This window comes from Zingiber officinale, chromosome 4B (assembly GCF_018446385.1).
Source record: "Zingiber officinale cultivar Zhangliang chromosome 4B, Zo_v1.1, whole genome shotgun sequence".
In the NCBI taxonomy this organism is placed as follows: Eukaryota; Viridiplantae; Streptophyta; class Magnoliopsida; order Zingiberales; family Zingiberaceae; genus Zingiber; species Zingiber officinale.
The window spans coordinates 23,899,225-23,922,692 of NC_055993.1; positions in this window are offsets into that span (position 1 = coordinate 23,899,225).

Below are 23,468 nucleotides of genomic sequence, written 5' to 3' on the forward strand. Positions count from 1 at the left end.
GTAGTAAGAGACCAAACCAACCCCCTATCTCTATCCTTAATGATACCTATTAGATTTGTACTCTTGTGATCTACCGAGGCACCCTAGTGACAAGGGTTAACCGTAACAGGATTTCACAGGGGTCTTTTCTGATTAGTACTTAAGGATAGTTGCTTTAACTTCCGGCGAAGGTATGTTGATTGACAATGAGTAAAAGATAGAACATAATGCATCAGATTCCACCACAACGAAACTGAAATCCTAGAATCCATTTCCCAAAGCTCAAATCCCTCCAAGATCTATTCTCTCATCCTTCTCTTTCTCTCTTCAATCACTCTCGTTAGTTTGCAAGCGCCAAAGCCAACTTTCTACCGTATGGATAACTTACTTTGTGACATCTCTAGTGCTTAATCAATAGTCTTTGTGGTTTGACAATCTTATATATTACTGACGACGAATCCGTGGACTTACGGAATCGTAACACTGTGCCTACCATCAAGGCACTCGCTGCTAGACCTCTCATCAACCTTTCAGCAGCCAGAATGCAGTACAACTATTGTTGTGCCACTAGATAGCAACAAGAGGTTGCTGTCCTCTTGGTTGCCACCGCCTCCAGCTTGTCGCTGGTCACTTACTAATCACCAGCTAGCCTTCGGCTGACTCATCCCCTTACCGCTAGCCTCCAAGCTACCGAACAATAGCTTCTACCATCGGCAACAACTTCTAAGATTGTTGGATAGCAAGCTGAAAGCCTACTGCCCTTCTTGCTTTGTGTCATTGGGTTACCCTTGTCGTCGGGCACAAAGTTGAGTCGGGTCTCCTCTCTTGGATCATGTCATCTCTTCATTTGGCTAGTACCAAATACAAGAAGAAAACTTGTGGCTTAGCGAAGTGGTCTCGAAGATATCACGACGTGGATATCGATAGACGTGAATTTGGTCAAGTTTGCTAGTTGATGTCATTTTTTCTACACGTCATCCAACAAGTATAATTTCATTATGAAATTTTATTCTATGGCTATAACTGCGCATGTGTGTATCTTGTATGTGTGTGATGCATGTGTTGTAATAATTTAGGAAATTATTACGCTTCCATTGCTTATTTTTAAAATAAAAATTTAAAACGTGCATAGAAACACCCAATAGTGGTATCAGAGTCACCTTGTGTTTCGACATAGATCGTAGATCTATATTTAGGGTGTTGTAGGTTGTAATAAAGTTAGTTTTGTATAATTTAGAAAATTTTGGATAAGGATATTGTTTTCTAATCCTATATAAAAATTTTTATTTTTGGAATTATTTTCTAATTTATTAGGAAATCTAATTCTTGATATATTTCCTAATTTGTTAGCTAATCCAATTTTAAAAATATTTTTTAAAGTGTAAGAAAATTCTAATCTTGGAATCTTTTTTCTAATTTATAAGGAAAAATATAATTTAGGAAATTATTTCCTAATTTAATAATGAACTTCCTTATTTGGAATTATTTCCTAATTAGATATGGAATTAGATTTATAAATTGTTTCCTAATTTAATTAAGGAATTATGATTTATGAAATAAAATTATTTAATGTATTTATTTACTAAATTAATTCAAGACAACTAAGACATGACTTATGCTATAATATATGCCATGTTAGATGCTATGATTGATGCCATGATTTGTGCCATGTTAGATGCCATTATTATGCCATGTTAATCCATGTAAATAGTTTACAAATTTTTTATGCCTTCTTTGCATGTGATGGATGAGATTTAGATTAATCAAAGCCCTTATAAAAAATTATTAAAGTCTACACCTTCCATTATTATGGTAAGAACTAAAGTTTAATTTCATGTTTGGGATTGTTGGACTCACTTCAAGCTTAACTTAAGATTAGACATATTCAGACCATTGAGATATGATCTCATGATTAATGGATTGACTTTAACTTAAATCATTAATTTATTGGACTTACTCCATGGTTAATGTAGAAAGATGTGAAGTTGGATGATATGTATATAATGTATATATGTTAATGAGTTAACAGTCAAATGTTTATGCAAATATCATATGTTGATAGTGTAATGTGATAGTTATATATAAGTGATACATAATTGGTATATTTGATACATACCACTAGAGCTAAAAATGACTTGTTGGACTCACTCAAAGGTTGTTCTTATCTATAGTGGATATCAACCCACTTAGAGAAAACCTACCATTTTCTAAATTCAAAGTAAGGGCTCTTGAATTTGAAAAATAAGTAGGGTCTTTGTTATGTATGTGAATGGTTTGCATTACATAAATAATTCTTCTCTTTTATATGATCAATTTTATATTCTAAGTTAATAGAATAAACATGACTTCTGTTAATTTAACCTCGATTTTGGAGATGAATAAACTGACCAGGCCGAATTTCTTGGAATGGGTCTGAAACCTAAGAATTATTCTCAGGTTGAGAAGATCGCTTACGTCCTTGAAGAGACTCTTCTTGCTAGTCTAGCGGATGATGCAACTTCTAACCAAATGTTGGTCCATTAGAAACATATGACTGATTCTGAGCTTGCTAGTTGGATAATGTTAGCCTCGATGTCTCCTGAAATATAAAAACAATATGAGCATATGGATACTTATACGATTGTTTATCATCTTCATGAGTTGTTCAATGAGTAAGCGAGATTTGAATGGTTTGAAGTCTCCAAGATCCTCTTTGTATAACACCCCTAGGATCTCTAATAATTCATGTAGATTTATGCATGATTAATATAGATTTATGCATGATTAAAATGGGCCTTAATAATTCAAATAGATTTATACATGATATAGTATGGGCCTTATGTGGATTTTAAAAAATATAAAAGAAAAAGAACCAAAAAGAGGCATGACCAAGGATTGAACCTTAGACCTCTTGGTAAGTGGTTCCATGTCATAACCAGTAGCCCCAGCAGGGGTGTGCTGATATGAAAAGAGGGAAATTATGGTTAAAGGTAAGGAAAGTGAAGGCTCACTTCACTAAGGAGGAGAAATTCAAGCTTCCTTCTCTTCTTACAATGAAAAGAGAGTTTTTTCTCCCTTCATTTAGGATGAGTAAAAGAAGAGGGAAGGAAAAGATCATTTTTCCTTCTTCCTCTTAATTGGAATAAAAGGAGAAAAAGAATGAAAATCTTCATTTTTGCTCTCTCTTTCTCCTTCCTCCTTCTCTCCACCGAAACCACTCTCTTCTTCCTCACCATTGCCGAACCAAGCAAGAAGGTTTGCTCTCTAGGAAAAACTTCACAACCAAGGATTTCTTCTCTTAGAGGATTAAGCAAGAGATGTAAGTATCCTCTCACCTGCAGTACAATAGTTATCGTACAATTTACGTTTTGTTTGAAAAAAAAAAGACTTAGGGATCTCCTTGCAAGTTTCGGCCAAGATAAGAAGTTGTGGTCACTTATGGTTGTCAAGTTACAAATTATGCTTCATGTTGTAACAAAAAAAAATCTTGAACCCCACTCTTGAGGTTTCGGCCAAGAGAAAATATAAGGTGTAGAGTAAGATCTTGAATCTAAACATGCTTATTTATGCTCCTTCATGATACATGATCTATTATATGTTGTTAGATAAGTTTTCATGCTACATGATGTATAAACAAAACCTAGAACCTTTCTTTAGGTTTCGGCCAAAGATGAACACAAGGTCTAGGGCAAGATTTTGAGACCTAACTATACTTGTTTTATGCTTCCTCATGATGTATGCTCTCTTATGCTATGTTAGGTTAAATATCCATGGCTTATCTTGCATGAAAACCTAGAAATACCACCTTGAAGTTTCGGCCAAAATGAAATATAAGGTTTAGATCAAAATGTTGAAACCTAAACATGATAGTTTATGCTCCTTCATGACACATGATTTATTACATGTTGTTAGTTGAGTGTTCATGCTACGTGTTGTATAAATAAAACCTAGGACTCTACCTTAGGTTTCAGCCAAGAGAAAATATAAGGTGTAGAGTAAGATCTTGAATCTAAACATGCTTATTTATGCTCCTTCATGATACATGATCTATTATATGTTGTTAGATAAGTTTTCATGCTACATGATGTATAAACAAAACCTAGAACCTTTCTTTAGGTTTCGGCCAAAGATGAACACAAGGTCTAGGGCAAGATTTTGAGACCTAACTATACTTGTTTATGCTTCCTCATGATGTATGCTTTCTTATGCTATGTTAGGTTAAATATCCATGGCTTATGTTGCATGAAAACCTAGAAATACCACCTTGAAGTTTCGGCCAAGGTTGAATTAAAGGCTTAGAGAAAGTTGTTGACCTAACTATACTTGTTTTATGCTTCCTCATGATGTATGCTTTCTTATGCTATGTTAGGTTAAATATCCATGGCTTATGTTGCATGAAAAACCTAGAAATACCACCTTGAAGTTTCGGCTAAGTTAAGAGACAAGGTCTAGGGCAAAATTTTGAAATGAAAACATGCTTGTTTATGCTCCTTCATGATACATGAACTTTTATATGTTGTTAGTTAAGAGTTTTATGCTCCATGTGGTATTAAAGGTTGAGAAACCCTACCTTGATGTTTCGGCCAAGTTGGGATACAAGGTCTAGGGCAAGGTTTTGAAATCTAGTCATGCTTGTATATGCTTCCTTATGATGTATGATCTTTAATATATGGTTAGTTTAAGTTTCATGCTTCATGTTGTATTTAAAAGTTTGAATACCTCACATTTAGGTTTCAGCCAAGGTTGAAATTGAGACTTAGAAGCAAAGTTTTGAAACCTAACCATGCTTATTTATGCTTCCTTATGATATATGATTTCTTACATGTTGTATTAAAAAAATTGGAATCTCACCTTAAGGTTTGGCAAAGGATGATTTAGGGTTTGTAGGAATATCAAAACCCCAACCATGCATGATAATGACTCTTTATGATATGCCTTAGGTTATATGCACTTATGACATCATGTTATGATTCCTTATGATATGCTTTATGTATGTGCACTTATGACATCATGTTATGATTCCTTATGATATGCTTTATGTATGTGCACTTATGACATCATGTTATGATTCCTTGTGATATGCTTTATGTATGTGCAATTATGACATCATGTTATGATTCCTTATGATATGCTTTATGTTATGTGCACCTCATGCTATTATGATATGTTATGAAAGGCTTATGTAAGATGAAGAGCCTAAGAGATGCTTCCCTTGAGATGGGATCAAGAGCACTCGTCATGATATGACAAAGAGATGCTTCCCTTAAGTTGGGATCAAGAGCTCTCTTCATGATATGACAAGAACATGAAATGTTATGATATGACAAGAACATGATATGTTATGATATGACATAATATGACATGCTATTTTACTTTGTATGACTTGTACTAAGGGTGGGCTCCATAAGCACCCCTAGGTCGATGGTCTATGAAACGGGCCTAGTAAAAGGGATGGGCTCCTAAGTTGCTCCTAGGTCGATGGTCTATGAAACGGGCCTAGTTCCTAGTAGGTTCAAGATTAGCTACCTTGGATCTATTTAGGATGCGCGTATTCATGTATGTGGTACAAGCCGGGCCCTCATGTTGAGATTATGTTTAAGTATGTATATGATATATGTTTTCAAAAGGACATCTTGCATATACTCATCTCATGTCACATGTTTTCAAAAGAACATCTTGCATCTACAAGTTCATGTTATATGTTTTCTTTTATGCTTACTTAAGATGCTCATGAAAATATGCCAATGATGCTTATATGATCATGTTATTACTTTATGTTTATGCTCTCACATGCTATGATATGATCTTATGTTCTCACATGATATGATATGATTTGATGTTTATGATTTCACATGATATGATATGACTTTATGTTTATGTTCTCACATGATATGATATGACTTTATATTATGCTCTCACATGTTATGTTATGATTTGCCAAATGAACATGTTATCACTCTATGTTTATGCATGATTCATGGTTTTTGTGAGTAGGAAAAGAACTTACTAAGCCTATGGGCTTATAGTCTTTTTATGTTTCCTTGTACTGCAGAAAAAGGAAAGGAATGACTAGATTAAGAGGAGCAGCAGGAAGGGCAAGTGTGTGTGTGGCAGTGGCATGGTGGAAGAAAAAAAACTGCTTTATGTTTATATGTTTTAAGTTTGCATATGAACCATGTGTTGTCATTATGCTTTGATGGTACTTGCACTAGTATGGATAGTATGCACTTATGTTCTCCTTATTTCATGTTAGTATGCTTATGATATCATGAATCATGTTTCAAGTAGTTGATACTAATTAAGTTATATGCATGAACATTAGCATGTCTACATGTTCAATATGATAAGCATGATGTTTAGTGTAGTTAGTGTAGAAAAAAAAATTTATAACTGTTTCCGCTGCCATGATTTTATATGTATGCACGTATGTAAGTAAGTAACCCCGTCCCTCCTTGAGCAGTGGGAGGGCGGGCGTTACACTTTGGGTCAAAGACATAGGAGGGTTTATCTGCAATATAGTTTATACTAAAGATGAATGGCTACATTGAGTGGTTGGGATCACTTGGATTTTTGATGAATCATGAGTCAAGTATTGACTTAATTCTACATAATTTTCCAATAATTATTCATAGTTTGTGATGAACTATTGGATGAACCAACTTAAATTTAAAATTCCTGAGTTGATCAACATGCTTAAAAAAGTGAAGCCATTGATTAAGAAGGAACTGAAAGCTGTGATGTTGTTTGATTCTTCAAAGAAAGATTCTAAAAGAAAGTAAAAAACTCAAGCTAAATGGAAGAAAAAGATTAAGAAACAATAACCAACACTAAAGGGTTCATGTCACCATTGTGATAATATGGGACACTAGAGAAGAAACTACAAGATATATCTTGAGTCCCTAAAAAAGAATATGACATCTAATGCCTCATGTGCTTCAGGTAACTTTGTTATTGATTGTTATACTATTTCCTCATACACTTAAGTATTGGATATAAGGTGTGCCTCACATATATGTAATGACATACATAACCTAAGGAATAATAGAATACTAGTAAAGGGAAAAGCAAATTTGAGAGTTGGCAATAGAGCAAAGGCTGTAGCTATAGCCATAGGAACTTATTTGTTAAAACTCCCTAGTGGACTAGTTTTGAAATTGGATAATTTTTATTTTGTTCCTTCTTTGATAAAGAGTATTGTTTTTATTTCTTTCTTAAATAGAAAAAGTTATCATTTAACTTTTAGTAATAATTATTGTTATTTAACTTTAAATGGTATTCTTTATACGACTAGAATGTTATGTAATGGTATCTATGCACTAGATATATCCAATGATATATTCAATATCAAGATGAGCAACAAAAACACTTAAAAAGACAATCACTTAACCTCCTACATGTGACATTGTTGCCTTAGTCATATAAGTAAGAAATGCAAGTCCAAATTACACAAGTGTGGAATTCTAGAATCAATTGAATTGGATTCATTCGATACATGTACTTCATGCTTACAAGACAAGATGACTAAGTTACATTTTAACGGAAAATGTGAATGAGAAAATGATGTATTAACCCTCATATATACTGATGTATGTTGACCTATGTTAACTCATGCATGTGGATGTTATAACTACTTCATGACCTTTTATCAATGATCACTCACAAATTGAGCATGTGTATCTCTTGGGATACAAGTATGAGGCCTTTGAAAAGTTCAAAGAATACAAACATGAAGTAGAAAAACTAGGCAAGAGTATTAAAATACTTTGATCGGATCGAGGTGGCAAATACTTAAGACAAGAGTTTCGGGATTATCTCAGAGACAATGACATATTGTATCAATGGACTCTATCTTAAACACCACAACACAATGGTGTGTTTGAGAGGTAAAATCGAACCTTGTTAGACATGGTTAGGTTGATGATGAATCATGCAAGTCTCCCAAATCCTTTTGGGCTTATACACTTGACACAACTATTTATTTGCTAAATCGAGTCCCAACTAAGGCAATCTTTGCTACTTCATATGAGATATGGACTGGTAATAAACCTCATCTATCTTCTTTGATAATATAGGGGTATCCTTCTTATGTGAATAGGACTGTGTCGGATAAGCTAGATGTTATGTATGATAAGTGTTTATTTATTGGTTACCCTAAGGAAACAAGGGGTTACTAATTTTATCATCCCTTGGAATAAAAGTGTTTATTTCAAAGCATGTTGTATTCCTGGAGAAAGTGTTTCTCTTACAGGAAACTAGTGGGAGTGAGGTTGAACTTAAAGCAGATCAATAGACTCTAGTGGACACTGAAGAGACATCTCATCAAGAACCACAACCAATTACTCATGAGGATGAGTTAATGGCTGGGCCTATTCTTACACCACCTCTTTGTAGATCTAGTAGGACACATCTAATTCTCGAGAGATATGCACTTCTCATAAGTGAATCTAGAGACATATTTCTCATTGAGGATGAGAAGCCTACTAGTTATAAAGAAGTTCTAAATCGTTTAGAAATGATTTATGGTTAGAAGCCATGAAGTCAGAAATGGATTTCATGTATGAAAACCAAATTTGAAACTTGGTGGATCCACTCGAAGGTATAATGCCTATAGGGTGCAAGTGGATTTTCAAGAAGAAAACTAACATGAATGGTATTTTGATTACTTACAAAGTGAGTTTGGTGGCAAAAGGCTATCGTCAAAAATATAGTATTAACTTTGATGAAATCTTCTCACCAATAGTCATACTTAAATCCATTTAGATACTCCTAGTCATAGAAGCTCATTATGATTATGAGATATGACAAATTGATATAAAAAATAACTTTCCTTAATGAAAACTTGTTTGAGGATGTGTATATAATACAACCCCAAGCGTTTCACATTGATTGATAAAACCAAAGTATGTAAGCTTCAACGCTCCATTTATGGATTGAAGCAAGCATCCAAGAGTTGGAACATCAGTTTTGATGAGGTAATCAAAGAGTTTAATTTCTCATAAAATTCAGATAAACTCTGTGTGTACATGAAGATTAGTGGAAGTGTAGTCGTGTTCCTAGTGTTATATGTTGATAGCATATTACTCATAGAAAATGATGTGCTTGTTCTACAATCAGTTAAATTTTAATTGTCAAAACGTTCTCCATGAAAGATATGGGAAACCAACCTATATCCCAGGGATTAAGATCTATAGAGATAGATCGAGATGGTTGCTTGGTCTTTCGTAGTCTACATACATATATAAAGTGCCAAGAAAAGTTTTCTTCACATGAGACATATGATTCACCTTTCGAAATATGTGTTCGAACACACAAGATAAGAGGATGCGCATGAGTTTGATCCCATATGCATCAGCTATAGGATCGATCATGTATGCTATGTTATATACTAGGCCTAATGTATCATACAATCTGAGTGAGCTGATATTAGTTAGATCCAAGAATGGATCACTGGTAGCTATCAAGACAATTCTTAAGTACTTGAGAAGAATTAAAGATATATTCTTGGTATATAGAGATGGTGATATGGTAATACACGGGTATACTCATGTCAACTTCTAGATGAATAAGGATAACTCCAAGTCCTAGTCTGGATACATATTCATTATAAATGGAGGTGCAATAAGTTGGAAAAGTTTTAAATAGGAAACTATTCCTGATCTACCATTGAACAAGTTGGAAAAGTTTTAAACAAGAAACTTTTGCTGATTCTACCACTGAGGTGGAATACATGCAGCTTTTGAAGCAACAAAGGAAGTGGTTTTGATCAAAAAGCTTATCATTAAACTTGGTATGGTTCTGAGCATTGTTGAAGCATTACTAGTTTACTGTCACAACAATAGGGTCATTGCACAAGGCAAGGAATAAATGTCTCATCAATGATCTAAATATGTGCTTCGTCGTTATCACTTGATTAGGGAGATCATAAGTAGGTGAGAAACATAAATTGAGAAAATTTCCACTGAAAGAAATCTAGCGGATCTTTTGATAATGGTTAGCTCTACCACAAAATAAGTTTGAGAGTCACATTGGATCCTCTGTTATATGATACCAAGGCAATTGACATTAGGCTAAGTGGGAGAGTGTCCTAAGGAAAACATCTTAGATATTATATTATTTATTGGATTAATAAAATTCCTTATTTGAGTGTGTATTTTATATGTTTATGATATTGATCTTAAACTTAATTAATGAAGTTCATAATACAATACATAACATCAGAGAAATTATGATTTGGATCACAATTAATGGATATGTCTCCATGTATAATTATATACACATTGAAATATTCTCTAGCCATGAATTAATAAGATTATACATCATCAATTCTGTAAAACTAGCATATGTTATGCTCCATGGTTTATCCAAGCAATCGATGTTCGCTGGTTGGAAACATTAGGATGTTGAGAGTTAACATATAGATGTTGGTTAAGGGTAACTAGTTTATTGGATGTGACTTGCTATGAGACTTCATATGGTTCTCTACATGCCAATGAAGATCTCATTGTAGCTCGAGTGTAATATTTCTTAGACTTGAGGTATTCAAGTTATCTTTGTCATGAAGGCTTATACTTTAATATCTTAGCAATCATCTCATAGGAGGTGCAAGTCTAAGATGATTAGGTATAAGTCAATATACCCAAAGGTGTTAGAAAAGCCCATAGAGGATTTACCACTCCTTTTGTAATGAGATGTATATCTTATGGCCTACTATCAGAATTATTACTAGTAAGTCTTTGGCTAAAGCATTACATATCAAGAGAATGATCTTCTTGGACACATGTTTGAGTAATTTTAATCCACAAGACATGGACTATTACTTGGCTAGGTGTAACATAATCAGCCTAGTGGGGACTGACACATAGTCCATGTCCTGAACCAAGTGGGTATTAAATGAGTGAAAGGAAAATACGAACTAATAACTATTATTTTTTGATTAATTGAGAATCATGATGTACTACTAGGTGCCATTCATGATCAATCTATAATTAATGGTTAATTATGATGACTAATATAAATTGGGAACCTATTGAGTCACATGCACATGAGTATATCTAAAAAATATAAAACAAGTTTGAGAATTGGATTCTCAGATTGATAGAGATTAAGTCTGATAGGACCAGACGAGGAGAAAATATGGAAGATATTTGTTGGACTGAAGCATTGATGGGCCACGTCTCTTGTAGGCAAGGTTGGATCCCTTTTTGTTTAGTTATTAACCAAAATGGGTTTGGTTTAATAATTAACCAAGTTGGTTTGGTTTTGAACCAAGCTTAATGATAGTGGATTGGGTTGTTATTGAATTTAAATTATATATATATATATATATATATATATATATATATATACCCCTTCATGAGGAGAAGAGATTAATAAATTTTTTTCATTGGAGAGAAGCCTAATTTGATTAGGGTTTTCTCTCCTCTCTCTTCTCCCTTCCCTTGTTGCCACTGATCCAAAGAGGGTTGTCACCCCCTTTGTGCTACTGCAAAACATCGTTGGTACCACCTTGCTATCGTCGACCTTCTAGGAACTTGTTGTTGGACCTCCCGTAAACCTTCCAATCGCTAGAAAGCAGCACAGTTACTGCTATGTGATAACCATGATTTTACTACATTATTTTGATTCATATATGCATGGTTTGATGTTGATTTTATAGGTTTAAATCATGGTTACATCACATTTTATGCATTATGTGTATTTTTGGATTTAATTATAAATTATCTTATTTTGGTGTTATTTGATGCTAATATTTAATTCTTATTTTGTAGGAATCTAAGGATCTTGGTTTTGGATCTATTTGGACAGAAATTGGGCTCGAATCAGAGTTGAAAAGAGAAGATCAAGCTTTGAAGCATTATGGGCCGTTCATCAAGAATAGGACAGATCTAGACCATCCGTTGAAGATCTTACTGATCCAACATAATGGGGAGTAGATCTAATCCATTGATGAAGATCCAGAAGTTTTGATCCAGATCTGAGTTCATCCAGCCATCGATCCATCTGGATTAATCTGGGCCGTTCACTGAAGACTGTGCAGATCTGGGCCATCCAGTGATGATCTGATTGATCCGACCTACGGGAGAGTAGATCCAGACCTTAGATCAACATCAGTACATTCGGATCAGATTTTGGGCAAGCTTTCACCATTGATTTAGCCCGAAACATTCTCAGCCATCCGATCAGATTTGAAAGGGGTATAAAAGCTTTGAGAAGCTACAGTGAACTCAGCTCGGCGTTGGCTCGCGATTTTCCACTGTAGCTTCGTCTTCCTCCGCCGACGCTCCCATCTCCACTTCAGATCCACTTCTCGGCGAGTTTCATTGGCGTTGACACTTCCTTCTATTAGCGTCCAGCTTCCGTATCTGAGCATCGCTTCAAGGTGGTCCTGCGGCGACGATTCTGCTTCGGCGACTCTGTTTCTACCCTGCTCGGCGGTGTTCCTCCGATGCAGTGGCTCCGCTTCACAGTTGTTCACCGGCGGTGTTCCTCCGGTGGTACCTGAACCCTTCCGACGATCTTCGATCCACCATCGACTCCACCACAGCTCAGAGTTTCCAGCACAGTAGAATTACAGATTTATGGAGTTTTGGCAGCTTCAATCTTCGTTAGATTCGCTTGGAGGGGTGTCCGGTGAATCTGGTAAAGGTTGAGTTGAGCTAGATACTAAGATTGTCTCCTCCAATTGCCAAAGTGAGGTTTCACCGAGCTTCCTTGTGTGACGGCAAGGAGAGACTCGTTTGAGAAGTAATTTGATGTAGAGATGGTTTAGGGATTAATTTTTGCATTCATTTTATTGTTTAAAGATTTAGATTTCAGTTATGCTATTTTGATTCAGTAATCATAGTTTTTAGCTTAATTGTTTTAATTCAAGTGTCTTGGTTAATTAGGTTCAATTGAGTTTGAAATTGTTCTTAATCTTGCTTAGCTTAATTTGTATCACTGTTCAATAGGTTAATTTCTGTAGTTAAGATTTCAATGCTTTAGATTAGGTTTAATTTGAGTTTCGTTATTTCATATTTAGTTTAAGTGTGTTGATGGTTTAATTATAATGTAGGGTGACAATGCATTATGATTTGATCATTGACACATAGTTAGGTTTCATTTATGCATTAGATAATTTCGTATTCGCTATGCTTTTCATTTATTCAGTTTTGATTCAAAGCATCAATCCCCCATTTTAATATTAAAAACCCCAAAAAAATAGGAATAAAAGACAATCCTAAATTACATTCTACCGTTGGTTCCTCGGATCGATCCTGGGCTCGTTACTACAACGCTATTGTGAAATTAAGGGGTTCAGTAGAAATACATTTGTACAATTTGATTAGCAGATGTGACAGATTCGCTTTATCAAATTTTGGCGCCGTTGCCGGGGAAATTGTAATATGCAATGTTTAGTAATTTTAGGATTGTTGTTTTGATTGCTTTCATGATTATATATCCATGTGTTGATTTTATTTGTTCCTGAGTCTTCTGATATTATTTGCTAGTGTTTCAGTGTAAGAACAGGAAATTTATTTTTATCATGGATCCATATTATCAGCGTTTTGGAGATTGGAGTCAGAGTCATTATTATCAGCTTCATACTGGGATTTATGCGCCTGAATATCAATATGAGGATGTACAAGAAAAATTTGTAGAGTCAATTTGGAAATGCAATGATATTATGCAACAAATGAGAGTACATCAAGAGCAACAATTTGCAAGGATACAGAATATACAGAGTCAATTAGAGTCAATTGCATCATCCATCAACTAGTTGCAAACACAAAACGCCAGTGAAGAGAAGGATTGTGGAGCTCTTGTCAGGCCTGACACTGCATCTACTTCTTCACTAGATTCTTTATCTACTTTTTATTGTTGTGATGATGTAGTTGAACCTATTTTTGATTCTACTACTAATGATGTTGCTCTAGATGTTATTAATGATGCAGGTTTTGTTGCACAAAATGATTTAAGTGTAGGGGAATGCTTACTGGAAGCATTACCTCAAGAATCATCAAGAATGGAGGATGTAAGTGTAGGGACTTGTGCTATGGAGCCAAGCACCCAAGAATCACTACATGAAGATGTACATACACCAGAACTGGAGTCTGAGCCATTAGTTGATGAGATAGAGGTAACAAGAACCACTCCAGGTACCTTTCAAGATGACAAGGTGAGAATTTTGTGTAATTTTTCAGAGAATTTTATAAAGGTACCATTTATTGATTTTATTAGATGTGAATCATTTCTTGAAATATCTTTTACCCACACTAATTTTCTCCTATTTTCTTTTTATCCCACATGTGTGTGAGAGGTGTTTTCTTTGATTGATGTTGTAGGAGAACCTAAGCTTCCGGAGTGGGTGCTAAAACTGAACCGCCTTAGACCTCCGGAGAGAATTTTGAAAGGAAAAAGGATTAATAAGAAGAATTTGAGTGTGTAACGCCCGAAAATTCTCAAAACTATTTTAGAAATATTCTATGATTTTTCTGGAATTTTAGAATATTTTTATGAAATTTTTAGAGTAGCGGAAGTAGCAAAAACAAATAGAAAATGAAAATAGCTTACGCGGGAATCGAACCCGAGACCTATGGGTCCTATGACTTATGGTGAACCAAAGTAACCAGGTGAACCCAGCAGGGCCGTGCTGAAAGGAAAGGGAATCAATAATATTTATGTTAGTTTTGGGTGGAAATTACCACTTAATATAAATAGGAAATAATTAAGTGAAGGGTTATTTGGATCGTGATTTTTCCTCTCCTCAAACCCTCACCGCCGACTCCCCTTCTCCTCTCCTTCTCTCGGCGCCAACCACAAGGAAGGCTAAGGTTCGGCCCAAGGGCACCTTCCGGTGACGACTTCGACACGAGGACGCTCCCCTCCGCGAGAGGAACACGTGGACGCGAGAAGATCGTCTCCTTCGGAAATCTAGCGATTAGAATCGTAAGAAAATCTGAACAGGAGGTAAGAAACCCCTCACTTGCAGTATAAGTAGCTTTTCGTACGATTCTATGCTTTTAAATTTGCTATATGTAGATGTTTCGACGCATAGGGTGTATTTAACCCTCCTCACAGATTTAGGGATCTAGTTGAGCACCTCTAGATGGGCCGGACACGTTTTCTCCTTTCAGTTGGAGATTCTAGACATTGTCGGGTGCCTAAAGGTGGTCTCCCTAATAGAGGGGAGAGTTGGAGCACACTAAGTGTTCGATAAAATGTCTAGCTCAGTAAAATGCTACAGTAGGCATTTTTAACGGCTCAGTAAATGCAATAGAAGCATTTAAATAGTTTGGTTAGCTTTGCTACAGCATATATGGGACTACGATCCAATGGGTGGGCACCCCCAGTCGCCTCTAGGTTCAGATAACCTAGTGAAAGCAAGAGAAATTAGTTAGCTATGATTTAGTATTTTATTTTCAGTAGGGGCACTGTACAAGATTAGATATCCATTGGGCTGGGCTCCCATAGTCGGTCTCTAGGTTTAGATAACCTAGTAAACCTTACTAAATTCGGAACTTGCAACCCCGGGTCTAGTTAAGGATGCGCGCATAGCATGTACAGTTGTCGGGCCCATTAGCAGTATGATTATGTACTTTAATCTATTACATTATTAGCTTTTCAAAACTCACAAAGATCAGTTATGTTAGTTGAGTTTGAATTCAGTTCCAGACTAGCTTAATTCATGTTCAGCTCAGTTTTCTTTATTGTTACACATGATAGTTATGGTTAGCTTTGTATGCCATGCTTTGGTTTTTATGTTCAGTGATTTCAGTATGCCATGTTTTAACGAGTTTAACATATGTTTGATAGCATGTTTTTAAAAGCATAAACGCATCGTATGCATGTTTTAGTGAGGTAGATGGTTTCTTACTAAGCGAAAGCTTATAGATACTTTCTTTCCCTTATACTGCAGATAAAGGTAAAGGAAAGATGGACTAGCGGAGGCTGGAGGACAATGCTACGAAGATGTGTGTGGGCAGGAACTTGGAATAGAGATCTTAGGGAACTCTAGCAAGCTTTGTTTAAACATTAGAACTTTTCAATGTTGTAGCCTTTGCACTTTAGTATGCTAATTGCTATGAATTAGTTAACCATGCACTCTATTATGCTCAGAACACTTCTTTTATGATGTTAGAATGTTAGTTGTTATTGTTAGAGTGTTTCCTAGTCATTTTAGAAATTGTAATATGATTGAGGCACGAAACAGTGCTGAAATCAGACCTTTGGCACGGAATCAGAAACTCGAATCGATCGGTGGATCGATTGGGGGTTCCCAATCGATCAGCTGATCGATTGGGCAATTTGTTCCGCGAATAGTAGGTTTCTGGATCGATCAGTCGATCGATCCAGCAATTTCGGTCGCGAACAGAGAGCTTTGGGATCGATCGCTGGATCGATTGACCAGACTGGATCGATCAGCCGATCGATCCAGAATATTGTCCCGAGCACAGTAGTGTGCTAGATCGATCACTGGATCGATCCAACCCAAGTCCCGCATACAGTAGCCGGCTGAATCGATCATTGAATCGATTCCACCATTCCAATCGATCTGGGGATCGATTGGGAGGTCTGATAACAGCTGGAAAATGTTCATTTCAGTTCTTTGACCATGGAGGATGTAAAACATGATCTGAATAGCTTAGATTACACCTCATAGCACACATAGGGTAAAGAAATGTCATTAGTTTAGCGAGATTTTAATTAGTACAGCTTCCGCATCTAGTTTTAATGATGGTCGGGGAATAGTTTAGCACAGCATAATGTGACGATCGGCCTCACAACCTAGTTAGTAGGAGGCGGGTCGTTACAGAGTGGAATCACGATTACTCCACTTCCGGGGTGGCTACTACTTCTAAACCTTCTTCAACCACCGGGAATGAAAGGGGAGTTGGTTCCAATTTTGCTTTCTTTTGCATTTTGATTCATGCTTTGAGTTTAGTTTTTATTTAATTAATTCGTTATATATTTCTTTGGTTTCATACTTTGCATTTGCACTTTGTTTTTACATTTGGCATTTTACTTTCATACTTTGCATTTTGTTTAGTATATAGCATGTCATTTGAATAAAAGTCTCCATGAATTGTTTAGTGATATTTTTAAGATGGTAAAAGTTGTTTTAAATTTGATCATCAATTTTAGGTCATTTGACATGATTGGATGCTTTTCTTACATGATATTGGTTAATTTGGTGATGGATTCCAATTTGGTCAATTGAGCTTGATTGTATAAAAAAAATACCTAGAGAGGACCACTTTAAGCCTATACACTATTATTTTCTCTTGTGTGACATGCACTTACAACAATTGAAACTCTAGAACTTGCTTATCTTCTTTCCAAGGTCACAATAGAATAAGTATGCATGGAAAGGAAGGATGAATTCTTTTCTTTTGCCTATTTCAAATTCCGATTCATTTTCCCACAATTTTCTTTAACAATTTCCTTTAAGCATTCTCATCTTTCATTTTAACCTTTAATTCCCTTTTGCTTGGTCCATTCATTGAGGGTTTTGGTTGACTATCTTGATGAGTTAGATTGTTCGATGATGGACAATGATTTAAGTGTGGGGAAAAATTAGCTTATGCTCAGAGATTTTGAAGATAAGGGATGATTTCATAAGTTTTGAATGGTGATTTTTGAGAGAGATGTGGTCCAATCAGGGTTTTGACTATAGAAACTTGATACAATGTGCAGTAATGGAAGCTGAATTTCAAGTTCTGTTTTAAGTTTCTAATATCCAGAGAGTTAACATTTGATATAGCTGAAAAGGAGCAAAAGTTTGAATTTGGTGCCAACTTCATATGAAATTTCTGAATAGCAATAATTTGAATTCAAGTTTACATCAGTTCAATCTTAATGGTATTTGTGAATGAGCCTAATTTTCTAGAATTTAAGCTAGAAATTGCCAAGTTTCCAGCTTCAAAACTATCCATCAGTTCAGCAAAATACAAAGTTTCAGAAACAAGATGCTGAAATTTGCTGGAAACTGATACAATTCTGCAGGAATAGATACTGAAATTGTGGAATAAGGAAAGGCTGAAGGAATGTTAGTGAATATGACTGCATATGAACATTACTGGAGACAATAAAAAGGTTTGCTTAGAGTAGGCTGCAGAAACATAAATCTGCAGAGAATGGAAGGCTGCAGAAATAAGGGATCCTAAAATTGAAGTATCAATTGTGTGCCAAGTTCTTCTTGTAACCCTCTGATCAGTAAATGCTGCAAATGAAAACCTTTATTCCTCATTCATGAATGGTATTCAAGTTTCAATAGTTGAAAATCTGAAAATCTGTACATCTAAGTTCTGAAATTCAGAAACTGAAAATTGTTAATGTTGGAATTGGAATCTAGAAAACCAGAATTCAGTTTCAAAACTTCTCAATCAAGGAAATTCTGATTTTCTAACAGGAAAAGGAACAAATCTGCTGTTGAATCTGAAATCAGAAACAACTTGTTTGCTTAAATCTGAAATATTTGGGTGATAGGAGATTGAGTACCAGAATTTTGAACTTGCTAGAATTTTTATGAGTCAGATGTTCAAAGTTTAGTGCCAAGCTTTGGTTGTTCTGTACCAATATCAGCCAATGGTTGAACCGATTGAAAAATATACATTAGAATCAAGAAGAAGAAAATGAGAAGATGCAGCATGCAGGATGAATTAATTATGGTGCTGAATTCTGCAGAAAGGAAAATTGCTGCATGACCATTGTAAGCCGAATTCTTAAGTGAGATCTGAAATGGAAAAAAAAAAAGAAACATTTGCTGCAAGGATAGAATGAACACGGTGCAGAATGCAGAAAATGCAGAAATCAGCAGGTGCACAAAGGAAAGGCAGTGTGGTAAATTGATGGGCACATTTTAATGAATGTGTGTAGCTGTTGGGAAACAATTTTGAAGTCATTAACTGGATATTAAAGAATAGTGATACATAGTTCTTCACGTATCTAATTCTGAAAATTAATATCTGCAATCTACAAGAAGTTTGCAATGTTGGTATGTTAGTTGCTGGTGAGGAATACTTTCCATTGTTAGGGCAATTAAATGTTGAATTGAATTGATTCTGTGATGTGGAAAATTTGAAGGAATTTATGTTCCTGAATTGTTGATGTTGTATTTTCAAAAGTATAGTTTCTTAAACTCAGTTCAAGAAACTGGAATCTATTGCTGCTGAAATGGAATTCCTGATTCTAAAAATTCAGAAGTAAATTCCAGATCCATTGATTGCATTTCTGAAATTAAAATCAAAATGCTGAACTTAGCTCTGAAAAAAAAACCAGATCCAAACTCGAAATTTCTGCAGCATTTGCAGAAATGAAATCAAAGTTCCAACTGAAGCTGTGATTTCAGAGGTTAAGTGAATAACTAAATCAGAGAGTGATGTGGATACAACTTGAATTCTGTTGTTAAAGATTAACTTACTATGGCTTCAATGGCAACACTCTAAGAGGATGCTCTTACATTTAAATTTCAGAACCAGAATTGGAATCAATTGCACTGAAATAAGTAGAATACCTGTTTATATAACTTAAAACTGTTTTGTGCCAAATTTTTGTACTGTTTCTGAAATTGATATCAGAATTAGTAACTGAGCTTTGCAAGTTGAGTTGAGCTGGTTTTTCCAGTTATTCAAAAGGAGTTTGTTGTTGAACATGTGAAGCTTTAATTGCTTCTTTCTCTTATTGTCATTACTGTCGAGGAAACTGATAATTAGTTTGAATAAACATGATGTCTGTGATTCAATGAAGTGTATGTGTAAGACAATAGAATTATGAGTTGCTGGAATTTGAAATGCAGAGTTCCAGAATTCTATTTATGTTCAAGGTGATGCAAATCTTCAAGATATCCCATGACACAAAAGGCATTTGCTGATAGAAAAAACTTCAGAATTCATAAGATGCATTAACTTGGTGATTGAATATCAAAAATGCAGAGGTCAAGTGAGAATGAAACAGAATCTGTTTACAAATCTAACTGCACTACAAAGAGGTTATATCTTTTCTTGCTACTGATTTCTGGAATTTTAAGAGAGCTATGTTCTAAACCTCTTTAGCAGAGCTACTGAATTTGGAAGGGAATTATTGATAAAGCCTTGGAATGGTAGTTGAAATGAAGATTTACTTGAATGCTTAACTTCTGAAATCTTGAACTTTTCTACTATATTTTTGAGAAATCTGTAACTGAAGAGAAACCACAGAAAAAAAAGACAGAAACAGAGAAAAGTATCAGGAACTGCAGATACATAATTCAGAAATCTTTTGTATCAAATGAAGCTTTAGAATGTCAAGTTTCAGAATTCAGAATTCAAAAATCTGTATAGTTTGAACTGGTATCATTAAGTTGCAGAATATGAGCTGATTTCTTCATGCCTTCAACAGAACTATATTAATTGAATTGCTGAAATTCGAGAGCTGGATTTTTGCAGGAGTTGCAGAATGGTGTTTAACAGATTTGTTTGTGAAATAAGCTGGAATTCAAGAGCTGCATTCAAATGTTATTGCAATATTCCATGACAACATTCTAAGAGGATGCTTTTGCACTTGAATTTCAGCACTTGTAGCATGATGTAGAGCATTTCCAAAGATGCAGAACCTGGTATCAACTGCATTATAAAGTTGAAATCAGTAGTTGGATTGCTTAGTAGGGGCTTTTAATGGATTGTCTTTCTGAGGATGGATTGAATAGGAGTATTTTTGAAATGCTCAAGCTAGAAACTGAGAACTGAATCCGTAGGAGGTAATTTGTAAATGGTAAAATGGCTGTTGGAGATGCAAAACAGCAAAGAAAAAAAAACAGTGGCACAAAGGAAGTGTATCAAGTTGTGTGCCAACTGATAATGTTTCGAATTAACTTAAATCCTTTAAATTGTGAATTTTTGTGCTGCTGGATTTGATTTTTTGATTTCTTGTATTCTGAATCTTTGTGCCAACTAAAGGCTTTCCAAGTTGACAGTGTGATTTCTGCACATTGTGGATAAGCAAGTTGCTGTAATTCTGATTTCTAAGTTGCTGTAATAATTTGAGCTCCTGGTGGAATTGAGATTTTGATTCAATTTGCTTGGTTACTTGAATTCCGAAAGAAAAGAAAACAAAATATGCAGAATGATGCAAACAGTGGCAAGATTAGTATCAATTAAGTGAATGCATGATGTGCTTTATTGCCCGAGACGACCAAGTTTAAGTGTGGGGGAAGGGAATTATTCTTCATGATTTGAGATTATTTTTGAGCTTCCAAATTGCTGAAATTGAAGTGGAAAAATAGTGAAAGAATTTTTTTTTTGAAAATTGGCACATTCAAGAGAGTATCAAAAGGAAGACAATGTATCAAGATTCTATGTTGGCATTCAAATTGGAGGGGAGGTTAGCTTGGTATTTTGAATTGATAAAAACAAATGGTATTAATCTCTTTTCACATCAAAATGGTCAACTCATCAAGTATATTCCTCCAATACTCTCATCTTCTAATTTTCTTCATTAAATACTTTTCTTTTGCCATTTTCATTCACTTTCATTGTTCTTCTTGCTTTCATTTCAATTCTTTATGAATAAATCCTTTTAATTCATGTATGCTATGTTTATAGTGGTAGAGAAGTAGGAAATAAGCAAGCTTATGGTAGTGAAATGTTGTGAGTTGCATTGAGAGAGCTTCACTTATATACATGTTTGAGTGTGAGAGTTAGAATAGGTAAATCCCTTGTGAGATGCAACTTGCTTTATTTTTCAATTGGATTGAAACTACCATACTTACTGATTATTGTTTGGATTGTATTCATGATTGTTAGTGATTTTTAGATGGTCTTAGTTAAATTCTTTTTACTATCTTTTAGATATTGCTAGGGAATTTTCTATGGAGATGATTTTTAGTTTTATTTACTTTCACGGGACGTTCAAGACTAAGTGTGGGGGATTTGATAACCATGATTTTACTACATTATTTTGATTCATATATGCATGGTTTGATGTTGATTTTATAGGTTTAAATCATGGTTACATCACATTTTATACATTATGTGTATTTTTGGATTTAATTGTAAATTATCTTATTTTGGTGTTATTTGATGCTAATATTTAATTCTTATTTTGTAGGCATCTAAGGATCTTGGTTTTGGATCTATTTGGACAGAAATTGGGCTCGAATCAGAGTTGAAAAGAGAAGATCAAGCTTTGGAGCATTATGGGCCGTTCATCAAGAATAGGACAGATATATACCATCCGTTGAAGATCTGGCTGATCCAACTTAATGGGGAGTAGATCTAATCCATTGATGAAGATCCAGAAGTTTTGATCCAGATCTGAGTTCATCCAGCCATTGATCCATCCGGATTAATCTGGGCCGTTCACTGAAGACTGTGCAGATCTGGGCCATCCAGTGATGATCTGATCGATCCGACCTACGGGAGAGTAGATCCAGACCTTAGATCAACATCAGTACATTCGGATCGGATTTTGGGCAAGCTTTCACCATTGATTTAGCCCGAAACATTCTCAGCCATCCGATCAGATTTGAAAGGGGTATAAAAGCTTTGAGAAGCTACAGTGAACTCAGCTCGGCGTTGGTTCGTGATTTTCCACTGTAGCTTCGTCTTCCTCCGCCGACGCTCCCATCTCCACTTCAGATCCACTTCTCGGCGAGTTTCATTGGCGTTGACACTTCCTTCTATTGGCGTCCAGCTTCCGTATCTGAGCATCGCTTCAAGGTGGTCCTGTGGCGACGATTCTGCTTTGGCGACTCTGTTTCTACCCTGCTCGGCGGTGTTCCTCCGATGCAGTGGCTCCGCTTCACAGTTGTTCACCGGCGGTGTTCCTCCGGTGGTACCTGAACCCTTCCGACGATCTTTGATCCACCATCGACTCCACCACAGCTCAGAGTTTCCAGCACAGTAGAATTACAGATTTCTGGAGTTTTGGCAGCTTCAATCTTCGTTAGATTCGCTTGGAGGGGTGTCCGGTGAATCTGGTAAAGGTTGAGTTGAGCTAGATACTGAGATTGTCTCCTCCAATTGCCAAAGTGAGGTTTCACCGAGCTTCCTTGTGTGACGGCAAGGAGAGACCGTTTGAGAAGTAATTTGATGTAGAGATGGTTTAGGGATTAATTTTTGCATTCATTTTATTGTTGAAAGATTTAGATTTCAGTTATGCTATTTTGATTCAGTAATCATAGTTTTTAGCTTAATTGTTTTAATTCAAGTGTCTTGGTTAATTAGGTTCAATTGAGTTTGAAATTGTTCTTAATCTTGCTTAGCTTAATTTGTATCACTGTTCAGTAGGTTAATTTTTGTAGTTAAGATTTCAATGCTTTAGATTAGTTTTAATTTGAGTTTCGTTATTTCATATTTAGTTTAAGTGTGTTGATGGTTTAATTATAATGTAGGGTGAAAATGCATTATGGTTTGATCATTGGCACATAGTTAGGTTTCATTTATGCATTAGATAATTTCGTATTCGCTATGCTTTTCATTTATTCAGTTTAGATTCAAAGCATCAATCCCCCATTTTAATATTAAAAACCCCAAAAAAATATGAATAAAAGA